The sequence below is a fragment of the Mauremys mutica genome, chromosome 8 (genome assembly GCF_020497125.1).
Source record: "Mauremys mutica isolate MM-2020 ecotype Southern chromosome 8, ASM2049712v1, whole genome shotgun sequence".
Lineage (NCBI taxonomy): Eukaryota > Metazoa > Chordata > Testudines > Geoemydidae > Mauremys > Mauremys mutica.
The window spans coordinates 47,651,433-47,677,987 of record NC_059079.1 but is presented as its reverse complement, the minus strand read 5'-3'; the positions used below and the strand labels follow the sequence as shown (position 1 = coordinate 47,677,987).

The following is a 26,555-nucleotide window of genomic DNA, read 5'->3' as shown; positions in this document are numbered from 1 at the left end:
TGCCGGAGCTTCAGAAAAGGAAGGAAACATCTGAAAGGGAAGATCTGGAAATGGAGCGTATTGGAATAAGAACACACATGGGATATTGGGAAGAAAGGGGAAATGAGTTGGGAGGGAAAATTAACGTGGAGGGAATGGGAAGAAAACATAGATGAGTAGAGCACTGTTATATCCTTGGGGGCAACAGTTTTAGGAAGAAATCACTGGAGACACAGAGAGCTGTAAACCTTGAAGCAGCCATTTATTGCCACACCAGAACTAACCAATAGCCAGCCAAAACTGGCTGGGCTATCCCCTAATAATCTAACTCAGTTGCCATAGCAACACAAGATTCTATTACCACGACAACCAAATACACAACAAGCACAAAGGTTACAAAGGTAAAGCAATGTGGTTATTTGGTATATTGTGTCTTTAAAATTACCAAATCTAAACTCAATTGTCTTTAGTCTTATTAAATTAAGGTTGAAAATGATTTGATTTTTTTTTTAAAAAGGAGGAGATTAGTGGAAGGCAGGGAGATGGAGAGGAATGGGCTAGAGAAGAGACAGGCTGAAAGGAGAATTCAAGTATGAGAACAGTGAGGTTAGGAGATGGGGTGAAGATGGGCAGATAAAGAGGGTGAGGGTCGAGAACACAGAGAGGCTGGGCAGACTGGTGGGATCAAAGTTCTTGGTTACTACTAACAGGCTGGAGACCTGGGAGATCTGCTATTGTATTGGAGTTAGTAATCAGTATGAATCAATAAAGTTAAATTTATTAACAGATGGAGTTGACACTAGGAAGAAAACAAATATTTCAAGTGCAGTCCTAACCCTGTGCTCAGGAGCAGGTTGGCAGTGACAATCTTTCTATAATTTTACCTTTTTCTGCTTTATTTTGCCATAAATAACTATGCAAAAAATACCAGGGAATTTTTGTACATGTGCTAGTGTTTATTAAACTAGAGAATCCCAAGTGGTCAAATAAGAATCCAAATTGGATAGACTATACACCCATCAAGATGTTCTGGCAAGCAGCCACCTGGGAGGTGTCATAGTTGCTGGAGTTCCTGTATTCCTGATACTAAATTAGTGCTCTCTGGTTACGTACCATCTCTGGGAGGCTGTATTCACATGAGAATGCATGTAATTTTGACACAAGTGCTTTTTGCTCTCCATGTCAATGGAAAGTATGCAGACTTCTCTCCCCCCTCCGCAAGGCCGATGAAACTATAAAGATATTTTTGTCTGAACACTGTTCCTGGAAATGTAGGGGGAAAACAAGTCTCTTCTTACAAATTAAAGAAACAAGTTGTTAGGAAGAATCCCTTGGAAATACTGAAGTGTATACAAAATCTTTACTTCTATATATGCAAATTACTTTTTTGACTAAATCAGGAGGACCAAATGTAAAAATACTGAAGCATTGCTCAAAAGTGCACATTTAGACAGCCTTGAATGTACATCAAGAAATCTATATACATTTATGCTAGCTAGATCAGCTATAAGTATTCATGCCTTAGTGACTGTTTCTTTTAATTTTATTTATTTTTGGCTAGAGATTTATTGAGCACAGATTATGCTTCACTTGATGCTATGCATTAAAGTGCTGACTTGGCTGTTGTAAACTGTGAAGAGATTAAGCTTACATCTTCATAATTATTCTTCTCCACAGTACCCTGTATCACTTAATACTGGTCAATAAAATGTTTGATACAAAACTTTCCAGCCCAGTATAATTTGTATTGAAAACACATTTTGTACATTATTAATTCTATATATTATAGACCTCTATATGAGAAAAATACCTTCTGCGGTAGTGTCATTTATTGATTAAAGTAGATGAGTGAGTCACAAAGGGAAATATACAGCTTACAAGATGTGATTCAGACTTTGACAATATTGTGCACATTTATCTGAATAACTTTTTATTAACAAAGTTATAAAACAATATATGTATAAGGAACCCTCAAATCATGCTTTTCCCACTCACTTTACCTACATAAAATAAACTGTATGCCAAACCAAAGTATGTAGATGGAATCTAAGGGTCTGTATGCCAACAGCTATAAAGGCCAAACAAAACTTTTTTGTTTTTTATTACATGAAATAACTAAGCAAATAAATCAGGCTAAGCTAGACACTAAAATTAGCTCCAGGCTAACAGCATGCCCATTTCCCAAGGTACCATATATCTGATGGATGATTTAAACATGACAGGTAAATTCTGATCCTCATTACCATTATAAATTGTCTGCTAAATAAATTAGCAGTGTCATCAATAACATCACTATATTTTCCTTCAACAGCACCTGCAGAACAACTTACTGATTTTTTTTGCTCATTCACTTTGTGGCAGTGATGCTGTTCAGGACAAGGACTGATTTAAAAGATGTAAGACATGATTTTCCTCTGATTTTGCTTCCTAAAGAGCTTTTTGGGTGAATGTATTGATGTTTAGATTGTACCGCTGCCGTTGTTTCTATATTTGCTCTTCCCTTCTGCTGCTGCTATTGTTGCACCTCATTCTTGCTCCTTTTTTTCACACAGGCTACATGGTGATTTTTGTAGGTGGAATAGCAGTTTATGGTTCAGTCTTCTTTTGCTCTACATTTGCCTTATTCCAATTTTGAGATTGTTGGGTTTTGTTTTGTTACTTCTGTTGCTTCTCTCACTTCCCCCACCCCCATTGTTCAAATTTTCTTTTCATTTTTCCTATGCAAAGTTCTATTCAATATTCCTTATGCAAGCAAAATTTCTATTGAAATCGGTTATTCAGTTTGAGTACCTTCACAGTTTTAAATAAAATAAACTTTTTAAACTAATTCTGCCTATTTCTGACAATGTTTTATATAAGTTGTTACTTCTGACATCTGCATGACCTCCCTTGTTTTCCAGACTATGAACTTGCACATAATATTGCCATCAACTGTACATAGTGGAGCAAACAATTTACCCTTTAATTTAACCCCTTCCATATGACCACAGAATTTCTGGCACCATTTCCTGCAACAACACAGGTCTAATCTTGCACAAGCGCAGAGTGCGCATAAAATGCTACCAAATTAGAACTGGAGTAGATGATTACATAAGTGCATTGCAGTGGAAAATCATGTCCATTGAGTTCTTTGGTGGTTTCCCATTCAAATATTAGATACTTTTTTCATCATGCAAAAAAGTCTTTTCCCCTCAAATTACTTGTTCCAGAAATCAAGTGTCCAAGTTCACTTGCATCGTTGGCTGGGAGTACAACTGATCACTTCCTGCATGCAGCTACCTGCACACAGCACCATTAACAATTTTAGACCCATATCATATACAAGTTGTCCCAACTACTCCTAATTCTCCCACAAATATATTCTTTTTTCAATGGACTATATCAGGAAATTGGAAGTTAAAATCTGCTAGATACTGGGTAAAATTTTCAAACGCACCTATGTGAGTTAGGAGCCTAAATTCCATTTTCTAAAGTGACTTGGGCGTAGATCAGTGGTGGGCAACCTGCGGCTCGTCGGGGTAATCTGATTGCAGGCTGTGAGACATTTTGCTGACATTGACTGTCCGGAGCGATGGCTCCCCGCAGCTCACAGTGACTGGGAACAGTGAACTGCGGCCACTGGGAGTTGCAGGGGGCTGTGCCTGTGGACAGTCAACTTCAGCAAAATGTCTCATGTCCCACAGTCTAATTACCCTGATGGGATGCAGATTGCCCACCACTGGCCTAGATCTTCAAGTATTTAGGCACCAAACTTTCATTGAAATCAATGGGAATTAATACTTTTGAGCCTACGTTTCATTGAAAGTCAGTGGGTGCTCTTGAAAATTTTACCCATTATTTGTAAAAGCATTTAAAGAGCTTGTCTCCACAGAGATACTCAGGAAAATTAATCCAAATTAACTAAATGTGTGAATTCAAAGTGGATTAGTTAAACTTCATTAAACCCTTGTGTGGACACTCATTCAGAATTAAAGTGGCCTTAATTCAGTTTAGTTTAATTCACTTCCAAAGCTAAATTTAATTAAGCTAAACTGATTTAAGACTACTTTTAATTCTGAATGAATATCCACACAAGGGTTTAATGCTATTTAACTAATACATTTTGAATTCACACATTTAGCTAATTTGGATTAATTTTCCTGAATGTTTCTGTGTAGACAAGCCCTAAGTAATAGTTATTAAATCGCTGATAGAATCCTATCAAAAACAAGACAGCATGAAATGAATAGAAGCTGTAAACTACCCTGGGATGCAGTTTGCAAAATAATATCTCACATAATAGGGTCTGCTTCAAAGACAAGCATTCAAGCCTATTGATATTTATGAGAAACTTGTTTACAATTGATGGAACTTTTTGTACATTACTCAAGATTTACCAGCTAGTTTCTTGTTTTGGGCTTAATTTTCCAGAAGTCAGCAAAATTAGAGACACATCTGCACCTTGGTGGAATCATCATCAACAAGACTATTCATTTTCATCATATCTTTCTGGTATATCTCTGTACCTGGCACTGAAATTACAACATTTCATATATCCCCTCAGTTAACCAGTCTTAGCATAAGTGAAAATCATTCCAGGAAGAGTTTACCGCAAATACAATTAACAGTTCTATAAAAACATACTTGATATTATATATAATATTGATATTGGCTAACACCATATTAGCACACTTTACATATTTCTGTTATCTAGCAGGATATATGTTTTGCCAGACACAGAAGCATCTTGTTAGGCTTCAGCACAGATAACATTGTACCTGGTGCATATTTCACAAGCCTCTACAAAGACCCTGAACATACAGAGAATAGAGGTACAAACAGGACAGAGATTGCAACCATTTAGCTATCTGTATAAAGAATTCTGAGAGTACAATTCATGGATACAAAGCATTTTAAAAATATGATATATCCTATTTACTTCTAGCTACCTGCTGTAATTGTACAACACAGCTTGTTCAATCACATGTGTAGTTTAGTTACTACATCTGTTTGGAGACCTGATTTCGCATTCTATTCTCTACATTGGAAACTGCTCCTGTAGCATCAGAACAGTGATCCACCCCCACCCCCACTTCAGCTTTATTCTAATCATAGAGTGCTATAGCATATGTGGTTAACATCACTCTCTAAAAGCAGAAAAGACAAGGGGGCTGAGAAGGCATAAAACCAAAGAAGTGATCTGTCCAAGTCAAAGTTGAGAACTCTACCCATAGATAAGTAGAGGTAAACAGAGGACCTAGTGCCATTGAGCCTCTTTTATTAACATTAGCTACATTTAAAAGAACAACGATGAGGGGAAAGCCCACGGGTAGACAAGATTATTATATTGCAAAAAAGTATTTTTTCCTTTAAATTATTGTAACAAATGCAAAATCCTATTATGTGTGTTTTCCGTAAAAAAAACATGTAGCTTTTTTAATGGTCCAATAGTCACATAAAATATGGTTTTAATTTGAAATGAAATAAACTGTGCTTGGCAGAACAGATCCATGGTATTTTTCATGATGTGAATGAAAAATCTAGAAAAATATTTAAAAATCCTAGAAAATTTTAAAGCAGGAGGGGAAGGCCCTAGTTAACTTATTATAGGAGTTAGTGGTAGAAGGGATGTAATATCTTAAACTTAAGGAATGTCTCCACAAGTAACTTATGGTAAGTCATTATAATGTCACAACAGCCAGCATTAAAGATTATAATTCACTGTATTACAAAAGAAGACTTTTATTTGCCAGGGTAAAAGTTAGTCAATAATAATAATTATTAATAAACAACTTAAAGGAATGTCATGGTTGGAATTACCATTTTGAGAAACTCTGTAGTATAACAGCATCTGATTCAGGAATGGTTTATTACCTGCACTAAAAAAGCAACTAGCAGGGACAGATGAACAGGTTTGGATAAAAGAGCAATGAACCTGAACTTTCACCCAAAACGCAAACCAACCCCAAAATATCTTAATTTTTCAACCCCCAAAAGGGGTTGGTTTGCATTTTGGGTGAAAGTTCAGGTTCATTGCTTATATATATATATATATATATATATATACTTTTACTGTTTTCATCATGAGTCTGGTCAGAACTGTGAGAGAAGTTGTAAAATATCTTGAAAATTTTTTATCTTTCTACCATGAACATATGTAGGAAGTGCATGATAATAGTTCTGAAATGAAATGTAGCATAAAAAATACATAAAAATATAACTCCAGACTATAGCTTAACACAAATATTTCTAATGTTTTGGTGTAGTAATGAATGAGTTTTACTAAGAAACATTTCACATTTCAAGGTTTTGTATGTTTCACTGATGTGAAATGTCAGATATAGGGGGTGGGGTTGGAAATCCTCAAGCCCATTTTGAGTTTAAATCGCCTCTGAAATTTCTCAGGGTTTTATTATTTTCTGTAAAATTGGTCCAATATTGCAACATTGAAACAAAATATGAAGGCCTCAGACTTCAAGAATTTTTAATTTCATTGTACATTCACAAACTTAAAGGGGCTCTCTTCTTATGATCTTTCTGTCCTGTTTTGCTACATCAACTGCTTCAGATATTATGGATAAGTGCCTGAACTTTGGGTACCTGTAAACCAAACTTCACAACCACATTTCTTCAATTTTGCACATTAGTGATAACCAGCAGGTGTCTTTTCTGCAGAAGGAATGGCACTGGCATGTGAAACCTATTGGTTAAAATCAATGGAAGTATCTCTACAAAATCAGATTAATTCTTTTGCTGGGCACTGTACCTTGTTCTTGGAGGGATATAGTTAAACTGTGTTCTAATAGGCTTCTTTCATATCTGTAATCCTACACAGAGTTTTGAAAATTGAGTTGACATATTATTGCAGGCATGGGGCCTGATCATGTGTGAAGAGATGCCACTGCCAAAGCTCTCAATGACTTCAGTGGGAACAGGATCAGAACCATGATTAAATACCCAGATTTTAGAGGGTTCACCTACTGAATGAGTACAACTTTTAAAGGGTTATAAAAAGGAGAGAGAGAGAGAGACGGAGATAACTGGTCCATATCCACAGGAACTAATATTATTTATTCTCCTTGCCAGGTTTAGAGGCAGTTCTGACTTCTCCCTTGCCCTCAGAATCTGAGCCACTACTGATCTTTCTCTACTGGGGAAGCTTGGCTGCTTTGGCTGGAAATTAACAGGCACAGATGGACTCACCAGCTGCACGTTGTTGGCTTGATAGTAGCTCATGATCTTTAGCAGTGGAAGAAGAGAAAGGGATAGTGAATGTTCGGTGCTGGCATTCAGTATGAGTACCAGAGCTTTTTTTTTTAGTGTTAGATGTTAATTCCCTAGTAATGCTGCTTAGAGCAGTTATTCAAGCAACAACAAAGCAGGTAATTTCAGTTGATGGAATAGTGTGATGCAATGGCTCTGAACAACTTTCTTTGTTTTGGAGTCTTCTTGTGTGTGCATATGTATGTGTGACTCTCTCTCAGAACTTCAGTTTTAAAGTTGGAATTTTCTTTCTTTTCTGTTTCTGATGGTTTAAGCAAACAAGTCCTGGGGACAAAAATCACCAGACAGAGAATTACTTCAGTGTCTTGCGCTACATCAAACTTAAACCCTTAATCTCATCTGGGCAGTGTTCCACACTGGACAGAGCACTGACCTGGGACTCAGGAAACTTGGGTTCTATTTCTGACTCTACCACTGACCTGTTCTGTGACCTTGCGTGTGTCAATTCCTCTTTTTGTGCTTCAATTTCCCCACTTGCAAAAATGAGAATAATGATCTTGACTTCCTTTGTAAAACTTTTTGAGATCTATTGATGGAAAGAACTATATAAAAGTTAAGTGTTATATGATTAAAGCATGATAGTTGGGGTCCTTTTGTTGTCATCTCTGCATTTGAATCTTGGAGGTACTTTGTAGAAATACTTCAGGATTGGTTTGGTTTTTGTTTAATGAGAGGTTTTCCTTTCTTCTCTTTTCTTATTACTTTATTTTGAACTGAGATACTGTAAATGAAGAGGTCTCTGCTCTGTTCTTGGTCTTCCAAATGCATATTTGGACTTCTCAGTATGTCTAGTATTCTTATATACACAAATATTCTGGAAAAGGCGAATTTTTTTTTTTTTCCCATTTGGGGCAATTCCCGCCAAACTCCATGGGAATCTTGCCATTGACCTCTGGTTTGTTCAGAGCAAAAAGAAAAAGTCATTTATTGTAATAAACAATGCTGTGTGAGCCTCCTCAGAGGCTTTCTTACTTTCTAATACTGATCATATTAATGAAGATAGTTACCCAATTACAATTCAGTCCAAGGAAGTAATGTAAGTTAAAAATGCTTTTAGCTTTACTTAGGGTTGCATTGTAATTTTACAGTCTGCTCTGTGTAAGGGGCCATCTCAGCCACATGGGCCAGTATTTTTGGGTTAGGGACAGAGTCAAGGATCCACCCATTTCCTGTGCCTGCTCACCCATTTTCCACCCAACTGCATGGGTACGGGAATGACTTTCCCATGAAGGCTGCCCTCCCATCCTGTGCTGTGATCCATGAGGTTGGTAGTTTATGCAAATGAGTAAAATGTGTCTCACCTCCTCAATACCCTGGCAGTGTCATAAAACAGGACCCAATCCTCTCAATTATTTTGTTATGTATAGGAGAACACACTGAATGTAAGATTATGAAAATATGGGAACTATCACATTTTGTGACATGTGCCATGTGTCTTAGCAAAGGTATGCCATACTCTGGTTTGTTCAGTGAGAAATTCCACAACCTAGATGTTAAGTCTCAGCTGAAAAAGTTTGTCACAGTATAGTGTTATTTTCATTGATAGGCATAGCATGAAATACCGATAAGCATGCATCCTACCTGCAAGGTTACTGTATTGATAAGTACTACAATTTGTCATTTTCAGAATAGGATATGGGGAATAGAGGCAAGCATGTGTGTGTATATACACTTACACAGTAAATTATACTTTCTGTTCATATTTCTTGGTTAAACTCTGGCTTGCAATTTTAACCAACAATTTTGCATCTCTCACCTATTAATCTCAGTAATTATGATGGCATACGTTGTGTCTAAAAAAGAAAAGGACATGAGACCATAGTGATATGGACAAGCAAGGTGGAAGCAGGTGGTAGATAAAAAAGCACATAATTAGAGACCCATGTAGGGCCATGGGTTAGACACTGATTATATCTGACAGATATGAGACCCTAACTGTGTTTGGCAAACAGAAAATACCATATGTGAATGTGAAATATGAAAATGTAACACAGAAACAGAACTTCTGAAGACCTCTACTCCCAATTGCATGTAGAGATGCACATTTTTTAGCTATTCCTTTTTGTAGAAGAAAGTTCATAATTTTGTCTGTTTCTGGATTCAGTAAGAAAAAAAGAAAAAGACCTTGTTTTCCCATGAAATTGGATGAACAATTAGATATTACTGCAGGAAGGGAATTTTTTCATAAATAGTTATCTTAGTTGTGATATTCTTCACCATTTTACTCAAATCTGGTAGTTGCTGTTACTTTTTATCAAGCACCAAAGAATTGCATGTTAGTAGTAGTAACTACATCTTTGAATCAGCATACGAGAGCATTAGCTTATAATATCACTTTTCTGTGATTAAGAAGCTTTATATCAAGGCTTTTCACTGACTCTTACAAAATCTGTGGCTTGCTCTAAGTTATTAGATATTGAAGTAGTTCATATTTTTATGCATTATAGGAAGCATGAAAAGTATTAGCTACAGAAGGCTTACTTTAAATTTATTTTAGCATTTTGAAAATGGCTTTCACTTCTTCATCAATGTACTTGTCAAGGGATCCCATTACATTAAGTCTGATAAATAAACAAGATAGCATATTGCACTGGCTATGTAACAGGCCTGTTTGACAGTGAAACATTTTGAAATGCATACTTGACAAAAAGGGGAAAAAAATGAATACAAGCCCATATTATGTGCCAAATGACCAACTGTAATGATTGATAGACCTATTTAAATGAATAATTGTGCTTTGTACTGAACAAGTATACTTTATACAATAGCTATGTATAGCGCAGCTGGGAAACCTTATTTGGAGATGTAAAAGACAACTGAAAAAAAAAAAAGAAAGAAGAATGGATAACCCAGGCCACACTACAAGATAAAGCATGCACTCTACCTGGAATTTCTGGTGAAGTTATAAATTATCACAAAACTCAAATGTTTTATGGGGTCAGGAGAAACTGCTGGATTTTCTTCTTGCTTCAATATTCTTTCATTTAAAAATATAATTATATTATATGGTTCAGAGGGAATAAATAACTAGGCTGCACTGACATTTATGAAGTCACTTTTTTTTCCTTTTATAAAAGCTTAGGTTTTGTTTTAAATATTATTTGTTCTGCAGGCCCTTTTAGATTCTCAAATTAGATTAGAGAGTGCATGAAGTTTCCAAGAACAGCTTACCTTATTGAATTCTTCCCAATATGACAATTGGTAAAGAAGGCTGGAAGCATCAGCTCCATACTAGACCTGGGCAACATTCTCTAGGCATATTTTTTCACAGAAAAAATGCAGATGCGGGTCGACTGAAACGTTTCACAAATTTGTGTCAAATTCACTAAATTATTTCAGCTAGAAACCAAAAATCAGAAGAAATTTAAATGTCTATTTTGACAGTTGGAAATGAAACATTTAAGCTTTTGAATCAAAACACATTCTCACTGATTTTTTTAAAATATTAATATTTTTAAAAGGTTAAAAAGCTCAAACAAAATTAAACATTTAGTTTTTGATCAGATAAAACATTCAGTATAAAGGGATTTATTTTTTTTTACTCTTGCTGAATTTAAAAAAATACTGTTTGGGGTGAAAATATTTAAAAAAAAATAAAAATTGACCACTGTACCAAAAATGGTTACTATAGTTCTATTCCATGGTCCTTACCCAGACCCTCACTTTGCATGCTAGCCTTCTTTTTTATGCTATTTCTCCCATTATTCCTCTCCCCCACATGCACACCTATTTCTCCTGAGCTCCCGTCACACCTGTCTATTCATCCTGGTTCTATGTCCCCTTCCATAAGACTTGCCTACTGGGTTCAGCAGAAAACCCGAGGAAAAAATGATATTAAATATGCATATGAATTACATACATTCCACCCATCAGTCTTCTTCTCATCCTAAACTTCTAGCCCTGACTCCTGTTATTCATACACTTCTGTTCTCTCTTATTATATTCATGCTGCCATCTTCTCCACACAAATACTAACACATACACTCCCAGCCTAAGTTCCCTCTAAGCTGCGTGGCCACCCAGCAGTCTGTCAAGGGCCCGTGCCTCCAGTGCTGCACTGCTCCTTCCCTCTGCCTTGGAGCCCCTAGCCAGCTGCTAGCCTCCTGCTTGCTGTGCAGGACGGGGGGAGGGAGTGGGTCACTCATGTCAGGGTACCCCATCTCCACAGGGGGCGGGGATGAGTACGACAAGGCTCAGGAGTGGGACAGAGGGAGCTTGCTGGAGGCTGCTGCTGTGTCTGAACAAGCAAGTTTCAGACTGGTGAGTGCAGATTTACTTGAAAGGGAAGCATACTTAAAGGGGCAATGAGTCTCTCTCTCTCTCACCATACATACACACACACACACACACACACTGTCTGTCTCTCTCTGTCTCTCTCTCTTTCATACTCACCTCCCAACACATACTTGTATTATTCTTTCAAAGTGTGTTTATTTTAGTTTTTTGACTGGTCTATGAATTTCATAATTTTTATTTCTCTCTTACGCTTAGATCTTTGAATAATGAGTTCTAAAATGCCTAACTTGTCTTGGATGGAGTAATGATGGTATTATTTTTATATAATTATGGTAACTTTTAGAAAAATATATATTATATCTAGGTTTTTTGTTTCCACTGGTAGTGCACATCTGCACATTCCCTCGATATGGTGCACATAACACAATTCATTCTGTACATGGATGGAAAACATTACAGGGAACACTGCTTCCAGCTGCACCTTTCTCTCAATCATACACACAGCTACCATTGCCCAATTATCCCACAGAAGAGCATGTAAATTACTGAGAATGCTCAGTGACTGGCTGACAGGTTACTATTGGGAGCTGCTATTAAGACCAAGGCAATATTACTTATCTGACATATTGTCAGCTCAAAGAGCCTAGGAAACATATTCCCATGCTTAGTGATCCATAAATGGAAGCAGACTTTATCCTTGTGATGGGGCAGCTGCCCCTCACTGGCAAAAAAAGGGGTTAAAAGCAGCCCTAGGGAGGCTACCCCAGAGGCAGCCAATCAGGGCCAAGTACGCCCATATAAAAAGGGATCTGCAAGGTGAAGGAAGGCAGTTTTCTGCTGGGAGCCCAGGGAGCAAGAACTGTGTCCCTTAAAAGCCAAGAGAACTGTCAGCACCCCTAGACAGAGCAGTGCTGCAAGCAGGGGCTGAGAAAGCCGGAGACACCTCCAGGCTGGCTGCCGGGGGGTTGCAGACTGATACCCTGATAAAAGGGTAAAGAGGGTGCTGGAGCCATGCAGGAAGTGGCTAGACCATGGACTGCGGTTTGTCACTGGCAGGAAGTGGCTGAAAAGTGGACTGCAAGTCCCCCGGAAGTGGGGAGCACAGTGTGTGGCATGGCTGGAGGGCTGTGTTGCTGAAGAGGACGCCGCGTTCCTTGGAGAGATGTGGGTTCAAGCATGAGAGTCACAGCAGCAATACACCATCCGAAGGGGGTGCACTCAACCACAGAGCTAATTCTCAAGACAGGCTGAGGAAGCGCCAGAGTGGTAAGTGAACCCTGTTACAATCGCATGCTAGTTGCCTCATTATTCTGGTTAGATTGTTGCCAGCAGATTATCATGCCTGGTGTGAGGGGGGGAAAATGTACACTAATGAAGGACACAATCCAATGAGGTGCTGAATTTCTGTTACTAGGTCCTGAGAGGTCTCAGCTCCCAGTGCCTTGAGGGCACTAATCTCCATGTAAAACCTAGTCTGTAAATGCAGTCACCTTAAAGATTCTCAAAAAAACTCCTAGAAGGCTGGGTACTCTGGTAATAGCAGTGCAAAACTCTCAGCAGGGGCTAAGGGTGGCTCTAAGACTGTTTTTGTGCCTTCAATCCCAGGGCCATTCCCAAGCTGCTTTATGTTCAGTTGACTCAGTACACTAGGAGTCATTCTGGCCAGTGTGAGGCTTGGTAAAACACAGAAACTGTAGAAAGAGGTTGGAAGGGAAACAGCTCCTACTACATAAGAAGTCCTCAAGCAGCCAGTTAAGTGTGCTTTCAGGATTCTTTGCCTCACGTTAGTCACACCACAGCTTGCTCACCTTTAAAGAAATAAGACTTAAGCTCACAGAAAGGTTTCAAATTTGGAAGTTCTTGGAAAAAGAGAACCTAAAACTTCTTTGGGTTTGATTTGTTTTGAGGCTTTATTTCCAAGTTTCCTTGATGGATTTATTTTCTTGTACAGAGATGTAATCATCTTGACAACATACCAGATCTCAAAATGTCTAATATCTTAGTGTAACAAATATAGACATAAAACTTGTTTTACTCAACTTATTTTAGTCTGGGGGACCTGATTCTCCTCTCTCTTAAACTACTTGAAATGAGGAAACAATGGGGTAACATTGGTGTGAGAGAAGATTCTGACCTTGATTCATAAAAGCTTTTAGTTCTGTCTTTATTTTCCATAACTGGAATGGGGATTACTAGTCTAGTGAACAGAGAGCCCAGCAGAGGGCAAGTAGACCAGTATTAGAGCCAAATGAGTCCTTTTCTGGGAACTCTCAAATAAAGATACATGTGAACTTGCGAAGTTATTGTTTAAGTGCCATTGAAAAGCCAGAAGTGGAGCAGAAGACAAGCAAGATTTTACCTTTGGAAAAAAAAAGAATCCATGTTTATTATTAAAGCAAACATAATTATTTCACAAAAAAACTGCTAATTGCTAATTTGACATCAAAGCAAAACTTGGCGGAGACTCCCCTCTCCCAACAGGCAACTTCTCTGAAGTAAATAGACAATTATGTTGTCAATTAGCAATGGCATGGCAGATAAATCTGTTTTTCAAATCCTCATATACATCATGGGTTCAAAAATCTTATTCAAAAAGAAGAAAAGAGAAGGCACAGAGAGAAATAATCCAGTGGAGAAAATAGGACAAAGAGAAAAAATAGACAGGAGTTGGGGAAAGAATTTCATTCTAATGAAAACACTAATACAGATAATTGGATTCTGATATCTTTACTGATGTTGACTAGTATCTTACTCAGTTGACTTTAATTCATGTACTTTGTTAAGCCCTTACTAAATTGTGTCCATCTAGAACACCACAGACCTTTGCACTGGCATGATTTTCTATCCGTGGTAGTTAAGCACACTACCCTTTAGTTAGAGAGCTCTTTTTAAAAACAGGTGTAAATCTGAGACAGAAGTTGACAAACACTAACTATTTATGGAGCTCTCAAAACTAACTAAAGAGGGTCTCAAAGAAATGGTACTTCATAGATTTCCCTAGTCATACTTCTGTCTGCTTTAGGTATTGGACAAGTCAAAGATTGGCAGTATCCTAATACATTATTAAATACTTAATTATGACTGAAAAAACAAGAACACTTTTTTGGTGACTTTCCCAATTCACTGGTAAAATTTTATGGAGTAACTATGAACAAAATCCTATAGGAATCCTATACATAGAACACTTTCATTTTTATTATTTTTAAACGTATTTATGCATGTAAACTCCCCAGTGCCAAGCAATTTTCTTTTTGTACAGCATTTTAAGATATTAAATTCAACACCAGATAAATACAGTTCAAATATTTTGAAAATAATAACAAAAACACAAGGAAAAAAGTTTAGATTTGAAAACCTGCAAGTCTGCACAGGTCAAATTCTGCCCTGTGGTACACAGATGTTAAGTTGGCAGAAGAACACTTTTTTCCTTTGAGTTGGCTGTTCCAAGTGATTAATTATAGGGAACAATCTAGACTGGTTCTCTCCCTCTTGTTGGAAAAAAAATTCAAAACAGTCCAACATCTATGAAACACCAGAGTATAAACTGTTGAGAATAACTCCATGAATTTCACTTAATTTTTTTATTAGGTGCTGTTACGGCCCCAAAAGGCCCGAGGACTCTGCAAGAACGAGACCGACTCCACACTGAGAGTAATTGGTTTTAATGAAGGTAACGTGACACATCTGCAACGGGGACCCCAAGCGTTGCTGTCACTGAGACGGGGACCCAGCGCCCTGTAGCTCGGCCTGGGGTGAAGTCCTAAAACAAACACAAAGCATGCTCATTTTATACAAACAGCAGCATATCAGCTCATACATAATGCAATAGAAACTCTCCACCCTCTGGGGCTGCCCCCCTGGCCAACAGCCAGGGGCTTGCCACGCAGCAGTCCCAGCCGGTTACGGCAGGTTAAAACTAGCATGCCGTGTCCTACAATAACCGGAGGCTGAGAAAGCGGAACTGCCTGAGCTAAGCCGTAACAGAATCTTCCGTGGTTCCCTAGCCTCCTACAGGTGCTGTATATTCTCAGTTCAGTCAGTTGGGCGTTAGCCATACAACTGCATTAATGCTTATGAAAGCTGGATTTTAAAGTCAAGCGAATTGAATCAAATTCTGTGCTGACTATGTATTATATAAACAAATGTGATTTATAGATGGGGGGAGGGCTGTGCTTATTTAGTCATCAGTGTTAATGTCAAAATGTGTTAAATTATCACAATGTGGCCTCTAAAATGCCACAACATTGGCCTAGTCTTGCCTCTGCTGAGGAAAATTTAAATTTTAGAACTGAATTCAAAAGGAATAAGGTGGAGCCCTATTTTCATGAACTTACAGTAAGAAAAATTGTAGAATCTCAAGACTGGCGCGGTAACTGTTGGTAAATGTTGACTTTTAAATATCACTGTGTGCTTTGAATGGATCCCTAAAGGAATTTGCATAAGTCTATTTTGCTTGTATAAAACTTCCTTTAGTTTAGGTTCATGACTTCTGCTTAATATGTATAAGGGTTGGTCAACACTGAAAAGTAATGCACGTTGGAAAACATAATCCCAGCTGTACATACAAAATGTCTGGGTTCTAAATAAGCTGTTACCACTCAAGAAAGAGATTGTGGAGTCATCATGGATAGTTCTCTGGAAACTGGGCTAGAAGACCTCTCAAGGTCCCTTCTAATCCTATGAGTCTATGATCTGCTCGATGTACAGCAGCAGTCAAAAGAGCTAACAAGGTTAGGAACCATCAGGAAAGGGACAGATAAGACAGGAAAAAAAATCATAATGCCACTATATAAATCCATGGTATGCCCACACTTTGAATACTGTGTAAAATTCTGTTCACCCCATCTCAAAATAGATTAGAATTGGAAAAAATACAGAGAAGAGCAACAAAAATTATTAGGGGGTAGGAAACAGCCTCCATATGAGGAGAGATTAAAAACATTGGGACTGTTCAATTTAAAAAAGATGACAAATAGGTAATGTGGAAGGAGGTGGGAATAGGACAGAGGTCTATAATCATGAATAGTGTGAAGAAGTGAAAAAGGAAGTAATTACCCCTTCATGTAATGCAAGAACCAGGTGTCACCCAATGAAATTAACATAAGAAAATACTTCACATAATGCACCGTCAACCTGCAGAACTTGTTGCCAAGGGATCAGGGGTAGCTCTAGGAATTGCGCCGCCCCAAGCAGGGCGGCACGCTGCGGGGGGCACTATGGCGGTCGCTGGTCCCGCGGCTCCGGTGGACCTCCAGCAGGCATGTCTGCGGGAGGTCCACCGGAGCCGCGGGACCAGCGGACCCTCCGCAGGCATGTCTACGGGAGGTCCACCGGAGCTGCGGGACCAGCGGACTGGCTGCAGGCATGCCTGCGGGAGGTCCACCGGAGCCGCCTGCCGCCCTCTCGCGGCATGCTGCCCCAAGCGCACGCTTGACGCGCTGGGGTCTGGAGCTGGCCCTGCAAGGGATGTTGTGAAGGCCAAAAGTATAACTGGATTCAGAAAAGAATCAAATAACACTGTTTAAGTCTAGGCCAGGTCTACACTACAGAGCTGAATCAGTATAACTATGTCACTTAGGGGTGTGAAAAATCCACACTCTGAGCGATGTAGGTAACACCTGTAGAGGCAGCATTGTCGATGGGAGGTGGATTAACTATGCTGAGGGGAGAAGCTCTTCCATCTGCATAAGATGCAGCATTTTAAGTGTAGACCTGTCCAGAGTCCATTGTTTCCCTTCCTCTTTCCTTCCTACTGTTTGTTTTTATGAGTGGGTAAAATCTTGTTATAGGTTGCATTAGAACCCTCCGCTGAGGTTGATAGGTTTGAATTTACCTTTTAATATAACTGTAAACATAAGCCACACCCAAACCAAAAGGTCTATGCGAACCTGCCCAAGAGCTTTTTGGGCTGAGTATTGTTTTGTGTAGGTGTGTGTGGGCTCAAAAACACTGATATTGAGGTCACAAAAAGATCAAAGAGAGGCAAAGAAAAGGAAGCAAGAAAGCTAAGCAGGAGCCTGTGAGCACAGTGTGACTGGAAAAAGCTGGAGATAGCTTCTGGATCTGGTGTTGGCTACAAGGACTTGGGGAAACTGCTCCACTTCTTGATTGGTTCCTTGTGCATTCAGAGATTCAGGACTTTGTATGCTCCTTGTCAATAAACAGAATTGTATCAAAGAAATACACCAATTTCTACTCCCAGCTGGTTCACCTATGGAGTCCTAAACTTTGACTAGCTGTTTGGGTCAAAAAAAGGGGGCAACAGTTTGTTGTATTCAATTTATCTTGTCTTTCATTAGACTGTAAGCACTTCAGGGAGGTACTGTGTCTGACTCTGTGTTTGTACAGTGCCCTTGGTCACCATTGTAGCACAACTAATTATTATTATCAGAGCAGTTTAAAATATTGATGTAAAGTTTTGAAAATTAAACATCCTAAAAGGAGCAGATCAAATTTTATGTGATGATAGAGAATCTGTGCTAGTAGTATATTGTGTGTACAGAGACTAAATTAGTACTGTCGATGCTTTGCAAATGTAGTATGGTAACAGAGCACACTAAGAGCTTGATCCTGAGAATGTTTACTACTGAGAGTGTGGCTTGCTATTGTCACTAAGCCCATTCAAATCTGTGTATCAGGCCTCAGATGGCTAGATGACTAGTGTAAACCTGCTAGCTGAGGTGACCTTAGGCTGCATTAGGATTTATTTTTACCCATCTCTCCCCTATCCCATATAAGGGATGGGGTGAAGCTCTGTGGGTCCCTAGGAGCAGCCCATAGAAGAAATTGTGACTAAGGAGGCCACAGTTTCTTCCCTGGCCCTCTTTGGTTCTGAGGGAAAGTAAGTTGCTGCAGCTCTTTGTAGGATGCAGTTTACTTTTTTTTTTATGCCAGAGTATCTCTCCTTCCCAACATGTTAAAGGGTATGAGGCACAATTTCAACTGTTCCCAACTTTGTTACTTTCCCCCAGCTCCAGCCCACTTCATCATAGCACCCCCCTGGCAATTTCTAGGCTCTGTCACCTTGTACATCTAAATCCTTAGTTACAAGAGTGTGACCTACATGATAAATTTGACAGTATTACCATGAAGCTTCTAAAGGATCCTTCATCATTACTATTGGACGTTTCATTGTTTATATTTCTGAAGGACAGATAATTTGGCATTTGTCAAAAGGAGACAAAATCCCCTGCCATTGCTAATTTACTCATTTGGCAATAACGACAGCATTTTAATTTATAATTAATATTTGTGGGTAATAGATCCAGTAATGTATTAACTACAGAGATAAAAGGCATAATGTTAAGAAATAATTTGATAGCAGAGTAAATTTCATTGATTTTATTTTTTCCTCTTTTTTTATAGAACCATGCATAAATTACTGAAATAGGAATGCAAAGTTAGAGAGCTCAAACAATCAATATATTTATTCATTGGGCCAACTTCTTCAAGTAGGCCACAGAGGGAGAACAAGCAAGCTTCCATTACACTACCACTGTGCTAGCCTTTGTATAAACAGAAGGATTAAATCTCTCCTTTTCCACATACATTCATCATTGTCTGTAATTGCTTAGAATAGAGAGAATCAAGCTGAAAAGGAAACTGTTGATCTGGCCTTTTCGCTTCCAGTTTAAACTTGCATCAGATCTCAGAATTTTTACCATTTAAAACATGTTAACGTCGTACAAAACAGAATTTGCTCTGATAAGGCTTTTGATTCTTTTTCTGAAATAAATGCAGTGATTGAACAAATGTAAACGTGAAAAGGCCCTTTCTACTCAGATGCCCATCCAGCATGCAGTTAAAATACTGTTCATAGGCAGTAAACTGATTGCTTCTTTGCTGTACTTGGTCTGTGATGATCTAGAAAAACTGTTATTCTGCTTAACCCTTTATGTGCTTCTAAGATGTGCATATCTTCAGTGAACAAGCATGTTGCATCGCAGAGGAGCAGGGACAGAGTCTGACAACCCATGTGATCATAAGCAGAGAGTACTTTATTCATTTCCAGCATGCTCTTATATCCCATTATCGCAAGCAATCAGACAGTTGCTAATTGGTTAACAAAATATACACAGCCGCAGCTGTAACCCCATCCTAATTAACATCCTACACACCTGTTTGACTTATCATCCTATTTACAGTTAGCTGGCCGATGAGAGCGCGCCCAAGGTCAGCCCTTTATACACAATTCCCAGCGTTATCGGCTCGTCCCAGAAGCCTAAACAATCTCAGCATTTCACATTCTATTCCCAACACAAGCACTCCTCTGGCCCCTTGCTGCTCTAGAAACTGTAATGTGTTTTCCTTATGGAAGGTAAGGGGCCAAGGCATGCCAAAGGAAGAGCATGCAAGGAATTAATCTGTGAAAATAGACGGCTGAGTGACTATTCTTCGTTGCTCTGCCTTTCTGATACTGAAGTGTTTTCCTTGTAAATATAGGGATGCTAAAGTGTATAACAGAATGAATATTCTCTCTCTCTCGGAAGGTTATTGTATGTTTAATTTATTTATACAGAGAGGCTTTTTTAAAATTCACTCAGTCTTGACTAAGATTTGTTTTTTCAATTAGCTGTCATAGCCGCTGTAGAAAATACACCTGATGCATACTCTTCATATTTCAGAGTCCTACTACGGGGAGTATGTCTGATGCCCAAGAAGAACTAAATATTTTGATGATTATTAAGGATGTCAAGCAATTTAAAAATATATATTCTTGATTAATTGCACTGTTAAACAATAATAGAAAACTATATGAATATTTTTGGATGTTTTCTACATTTTCAAATATATTGATTTAAATTACAACACAGAATGCAAAGTGTACAGTGCTCACTTTATATTTTTATTATAAATATTTGTACTGTAAAAACAATAAACAAAAGAAATAGTATTTTTCAATTCAACTCATACAAATATCATAGTGCAATCTCTTTACTGGGAAAGTGCAACTTAGGCCACGCCTACACTACCCACTGGATCGGTGGGTAGTAATCGATCTATCGGGGATTGATTTATGGCGTCTTGTCTAGATGCCATAAATTGATCCCCAAATCAATGCCCGTAGTCAACCTCGGCAGGAGGAGTAAGCGGAGTTGATGGGGGAGCCGCAGCAGTCGACTTGCCGCTGTGAGGACGTCCAAGTAAGTCGAACTAAGATGCTTTGACTTCAGCTACGCGAATAGACCAGTGTAGACCAGCCTTTACAAATGTAGATTTAATGTAATGCTCCACACCCTGTCCCTCTCAGATTTTGGAAGGCATTTCAGATTCTTAAATCGTGGGTAAAGTTATCTTTCGAAATCTCCCATTGGTACCTTCTTTGCATTTTGTCAAATCCGCAGTGAAAGTTTAGCATATCTGTCCACTCAGTCCTACTTCTTGTTTAGCCAACTGCGAAGAAAAACCATAATGCTGCCCGCTTCTTATTTACAATGTCCCCTGAAAATGAGAACAGACATTCACATGTCACTTTTTTAGCCGGCATTGCAAGGTATTTACATGCCAGATTTACTCTAAACATTTGTATGCCCCTTCACGCTTTGGCCACCATTCCAGAAGACATGCTTCCATGTTGAAGATACTAATTAAAAAAAAAAGTGTTAATTAAATTTGTGACTGAACTCCTTGGGGGAGAATTGTATGCCTCCTGCTCTGTTCTACCCACATTCTGCCATATAGTTCACGTTCTAGCAGTCTTGGATGATGACCCAGCACGTTGTTAATTTTAAGAACATTTTCACTGCAGAATTGACAAAATACAAAAAAAGGTATCAATGTGAGATTTCTAAGGATAGCTACAGCACTCGACACAAGGTTTAAGAATCTGAAGTGCCTTCCAAAATAAAAAAGGAACGATGTGTAGAGCATACTTTCAGAAGTCTTAAAAGAGCAACACTTCAATGTGGAAACTGCAGAACCTGAACCACCAAAAGAGAAAGTCAGTCTTCTGCTGGTGGCATCTGACTCAGATGATGAAAATGAACATGCATTGGTCTGCACTATTTTGAATCATTATTGAGCAGAACCCATCATCAACATTGACATGTTCTCCGGACTGGTGGTTGAAGCATGAAGGGACATATGAATCTTTAGCACATCTGGCATATAAATATCTTGTAACACTGGCTACAACAGTGCCATGCGAATGCCTGTTCTCACTTTTGGGTGACATTGTAAACAAGAAGCAGGCAGCATTATCTCCTGCAAATGTAAACAAACTTGTTTGTCTGAGCGTTTGGCTGAACAAGAAGTAAGACTGAGTGGACTTGTAGACTCTAAAGCTTTACATTGTTTTATTTTTGAATGCAGGTTTTTTTGCACATAATTCTACATTTGTAAGTAACTTTCATAATAAAGTGATTGCACTGCAGTACTTGTAATGGGGGAATTGAAAAATACAATTTCTTTTGTTTTTTTTACAGTGCAGATATTTGTAACAAAGATAAAGTGAGCACTGTACATTTTGTATTCTGCATTGTAATTAAAATCAATATATTTGAAAATGTAGAAAACATCCAAAAATATTTAAATATTTGTTATTCTATTATTGTTTAACCGTGCAATTAATCACAATTATTTTTTTTAATCGTTTGAAAGCCCTAGCTGCTATTGTATTATAGCAAAGGAGGTTTAGGTTGGATATTAGGAAAAACTTCCTAACTGTCAGAGTAGTTAAGCACTGGAACAAATTGCCTAGGGAGGTTGTGGAATCTCAGTCATTGGAAGTTTTAAAGAATTGTTTAGATAAACACTTGTCAGGAATGGTCTAGTTATTATGTAGTCCTGCCTTGTCTTGACTTGTATTGAGGTCCCTTCCAGTCCTACACTTCTATGATTCTATGTAGTGTGAATCCCTACATTCCTTGGAGACAGAGGTTTAAAATGCAGCTAGGTAAGCAGTGCCCATTGTCTTTCAAAGGGTGTCTTGAGGGTGGGAGGAAAATCAGGCCCTATAAATGTGAGCTCAGGCTCTTTAAATGTGTTGTTACAATTCTGTGATTCTGAATTGTATTTGGCATAGTGAATGGAAAAAATCAGCTCTCTCAGCTTTATCCTATCTACAGTACATCAAACCCCCACTATACGTATGGCCTGCCCTGAAGAAATATGATTACAAGCATATACACTCTGTCAGGATTATTTTGATTGTTTTATAGGAGCATTTGCTTGTGCTACTGACTAATCTGGAGATGGCACATCCATTTCATAAAGTCTGATTTTCAGGGGACTGCAGTTATTTGAAACCAGGCACATAAGATGTTAATCTAGGAGCCAATTTTATTTCATTCTGTTTCAACAAATTTGGTTCGGCTGTTTTTCAATGAGAGAACTTTTTTTTTCCCCACCAAGAATTCTGTGTACTCAACTTTACTTTAGAACCATGTTTTTGGCAAGTAACTCCTATATAGAACTAATTTTCTCATCTAATTATTATTTTGAGTGCCAGGATAAGAGATCTTTCTGTGATAATTTACAAGCCTAGTATTAGAATTACAAATCTGCATTGCAAACTTGGCACCATACCTGCTCATTGTTTTTGTTTTATCAGATCTATAGATTTAGAATTATTTGGCCCAAAACTGAATTACTCTCTTTAAATGTGAATACAACCAAAAGACCAGTGATGTTCTGTATTGAAAGCATAGTTAGTTATTTAGTTAGTATCCATTACGTTCAGGCATTTAGGGCAGGACGAAGCTCCTCCACTCCTGTCTGTTTCTGGAAGCATAGTAGCACATAATAAAAATTTAGAATCTTATCTGACAAATAATTTGGATAGTATTGACTAAAGTGAATTGTGGGATTGCACATAACTTGGATTGGATGTGTAATGAAAATGGTGCTTAATTCCATTTTTCAACTATGCCAAGAGAAACATCGAAAGTATTTCTAAACAATTTGATTCCACTACTCTTCTGTCTGAATTGGGTCCTGATAGTAAGTGATACAGCTTTCAAATAAAAGCAGAGGAAATGGAGGCTTGGCCTTAGGAAAAAAATAAATATTGATTATGTGGTAGTCTAATTACAATTTTGCATTCCTGGGTTTCAAAATAGAAATGTCATTAGCACAATGAATATTTATCAGATACAGTGACTGGATGTTGGAAGCACTGGAAATCTCCTATGAGCTTTTTTTCCATGAAATTTTCACCCCAGTTTTTCAAGATAAGAAGGTTCTGAGAGTTCATATAAGGACTTATACCCTGCAAAAGTTGCACAAGTGTTTAACTTTGTACACTGTGATTAGTCTCAAATAGACTTCATTGGGACTTCACACTGTGTAAAGTTAAACACCTAGATAAGTCTTTTCAGGATTGAGGCTAAGGCTTGCATAAGCATCTTTCTATAGTTTTAAAGCCAAAAGAGGTCATTGGATAATCTGATCTGACCTCTTCTAGAGCACAGGACATAGGATTTCATCACAACGAAAGCATCCAATCTTAGTATGAAGACTGAGACATCTAAATTGAGCTTCTAAGTATTCTGAGACCCACCCATCAATAATTAGTATTATCCAGATCAGAGAACAGATGTGCCAGTAACTCTGAGGGCCTGATTGAAAGCCCATTGAAGTCAATGGAAAGACTCCTTTTAATTTCAATGAGTTTTGGAATAGGTTTATGATCACTAGTGCAGTTGTGAGATTTGGGCCATTGTGATTAGGAACCATAGAAACAAAACTTCCTTTTCTTTCTCCACTCTTACTAAATAGTAATATGCTTAGTATATTTAATAAGTCTAAAAACATTTTAAAATGCTACTTCCTTAGAAGGACTGGAGAACCTAATACAAAGAAAATAAGAGTAAAAGGTAAGGATTAGCAAATCTTTAAGGACCCTGCAAAATGTGTCTCCTATCATTCTAAAGCATGTTTTCTTCCTTTTGATGCTGTTTGGCAGAAACAACAAACAATACTAGAAAATTATATTCAGATAACATATGTCCCTGAGGAAAATAAGGAGCAGTCTGCAGAATATAACAAAATTAAATAATTAAAAAAAGAGTTTGTATCATACTTTACATACAACATGCATTACAATTACATGTGATATTAACCCATATGGCAAACTTCAAACAACCCATAGAATTTCAGTTCTGTATGCAATCTTGTCATATTAGCTTTCCAAGGAATGCTTAGAATGTATTATGACATGCGTATGTCCCAGCTTCTTCTGCAACACTTGTAAGTAGTGACATATAGCAAAGTGCATACTTAGAGAGTGTTCAGTTTCTCTTTTCCATATTGAACCAATGTACCCAGATGCTCCCTTATTTCTTCTCTGCTCTTGGCCTCTAAGATTTCTCTTTCAGCTCCTTTTATTTTCTTCCCTGGCGTTTGCTTTATTTCAGTTTCGCAATCTTCCGTAAAAATGAAGTATCGCTTCTTGCACACACAAAAAAGACCCTAATAGGTTCATGCTGTTTTTCTGTCCCCACTGGAGAACACTGTCACTCCAGGATTTTACATTGCCAATTGCAATGAATATCAAGTTATGCTGAAATATGAATTGTGTATATCAGTACCACTGCAACATAAGGGATTGCTAATAAATATTTACATGAAACTCTATTCTGTGTGAGGGCCTTTCTCAATATTTCTCTGTTATCTACACTGACTTTGATCTCAGTGGGGAAAAAATAGATACTCTTGTCTCATGTTAAATTGTGTTTTGCATTTAGCTGGAATACCTTTTATTTATTTAACTGACTATTTTCATAGGAGATGAGCACAGTTGGTTACAGCTAGGAATAGTGATGGCAAGGGTATTGCAAGCTTCTTCATGTAATGCTACCAATGCATTTTGAAGTTGTATTCTGGCAACTGACTCAAAAAATGGCAACATGAGATTATGTTTGTTGTCCTCTGAGTGATTCCCAGGTCAAATATGTTCAGTTTTATAAATAAAATGTGTTTTTCTAACTGCCAGCCTGGGCTCTGAGAAAGAGCTCAAGTTCTCTCCATCTTGTATATCACCACCAGAAATAAAGGTTCTGTAGGCCGAATTAGTCCCTTGGCTAAATCTATGTGATCCTGTTGTCTACCCTCAGGGACACTTGTGCAGCCCTGGTGCTTTCAGTTTGCTTGTACCTGTGAAACTGATTGTGACTTATTAACAATTTTGTTGATAGTGAGCTAGATTCTATTCCATTTCTTGACTCATAGCTCTGTTGGTTCTGCAGAATGGTTTAACAGAATTAAAAACAAACAAACAATGCCCGTCCCTCCCCCTCCCCCAAAAAGCTGACTTCTTTGTATCTCAGAAGAAAGCAGATGTACACAAAAAGAACAACACTGTGCATAAGAATGTGCCAGGTTTACTTAGTTGTTTACCGAATTTAATTGCACTTTGATATTGATGCACAACACCTCTACTGTTTTATTCCTAGACTTTTATGAGCCAGGAACTCCAGTTGCTCCATTGTAGATGTTGGTTTGGTTTTGTGGACAAATATCAACTGAAATAATGTCAAGAGAGGAAAAAGAGGCTACTTGGCTTACCTGCTTGCCAACTTGTGAAGAAACTACAGTGGGAGGCAGCTGAAAAGAGGGAAGGAAGAATCAATGAAGGCAATGTGGGTCTTATTGAGTAAGGTACTACTCTGCAGTGTCTAATATACATTGATATAACAAAATAAATAGTTAAAGATTTATCATGGTGTCCTTATGGATATGTGTAGATCACAGCATGCTAACTGTGGAATGAACACTGAATTTTTTAATAATGTCAATTTGTAGTTATTGTGGGCGGTGGAATTGTAGGGAACAGTTATTAGTGAAGTCTATAAATTGGAAATTTCAAGGTTATGACTGTGTATTGAAATATTAATGTGCACAATAGATATAGCAGTCAGCCTAGTAGAGATCAATAATAATAATAGAATGCCTTATTCAAAGTTATGTGAGTGCCAATTAATTTAAGCAAATAAATGGAGAGAGTGAGATATTGTAAATGACAGATCTTGGAAGGAAAGAAGAATGACCAAAGTAGGGAATGTGAGTAAGAGGGAAATAGGTAAGCATTCAAGCAGTCAGAAGGACAATGACAAACTGGTTATTAATGCATGCATAGG

General features: G+C 38.0%; 2 long non-coding RNA genes across 3 annotated transcripts; both read left to right on the top strand.

Annotated features, from left to right (window-relative positions):
- Positions 1 to 349: 349 nt before the first annotated feature.
- LOC123376631 lies at positions 350 to 7,149 on the top strand. 2 transcript variants are annotated; one of them, XR_006581862.1, is made up of 4 exons: positions 350 to 380; positions 767 to 832; positions 2,291 to 2,375; positions 7,045 to 7,149. It is a non-coding gene; the product is annotated as an uncharacterized LOC123376631 (long non-coding RNA). The 2 variants fall into 2 exon arrangements; XR_006581861.1 differs by lacking the exon at positions 7,045 to 7,149 and having other exon boundaries at positions 2,291 to 2,657.
- LOC123376630 lies at positions 7,147 to 26,074 on the top strand. Its single transcript, XR_006581860.1, has 4 exons — positions 7,147 to 7,340; positions 12,535 to 12,744; positions 15,067 to 15,148; positions 25,872 to 26,074. It is a non-coding gene; the product is annotated as an uncharacterized LOC123376630 (long non-coding RNA).
- The last annotated feature ends 481 nt before the right edge of the window (positions 26,075 to 26,555 follow it).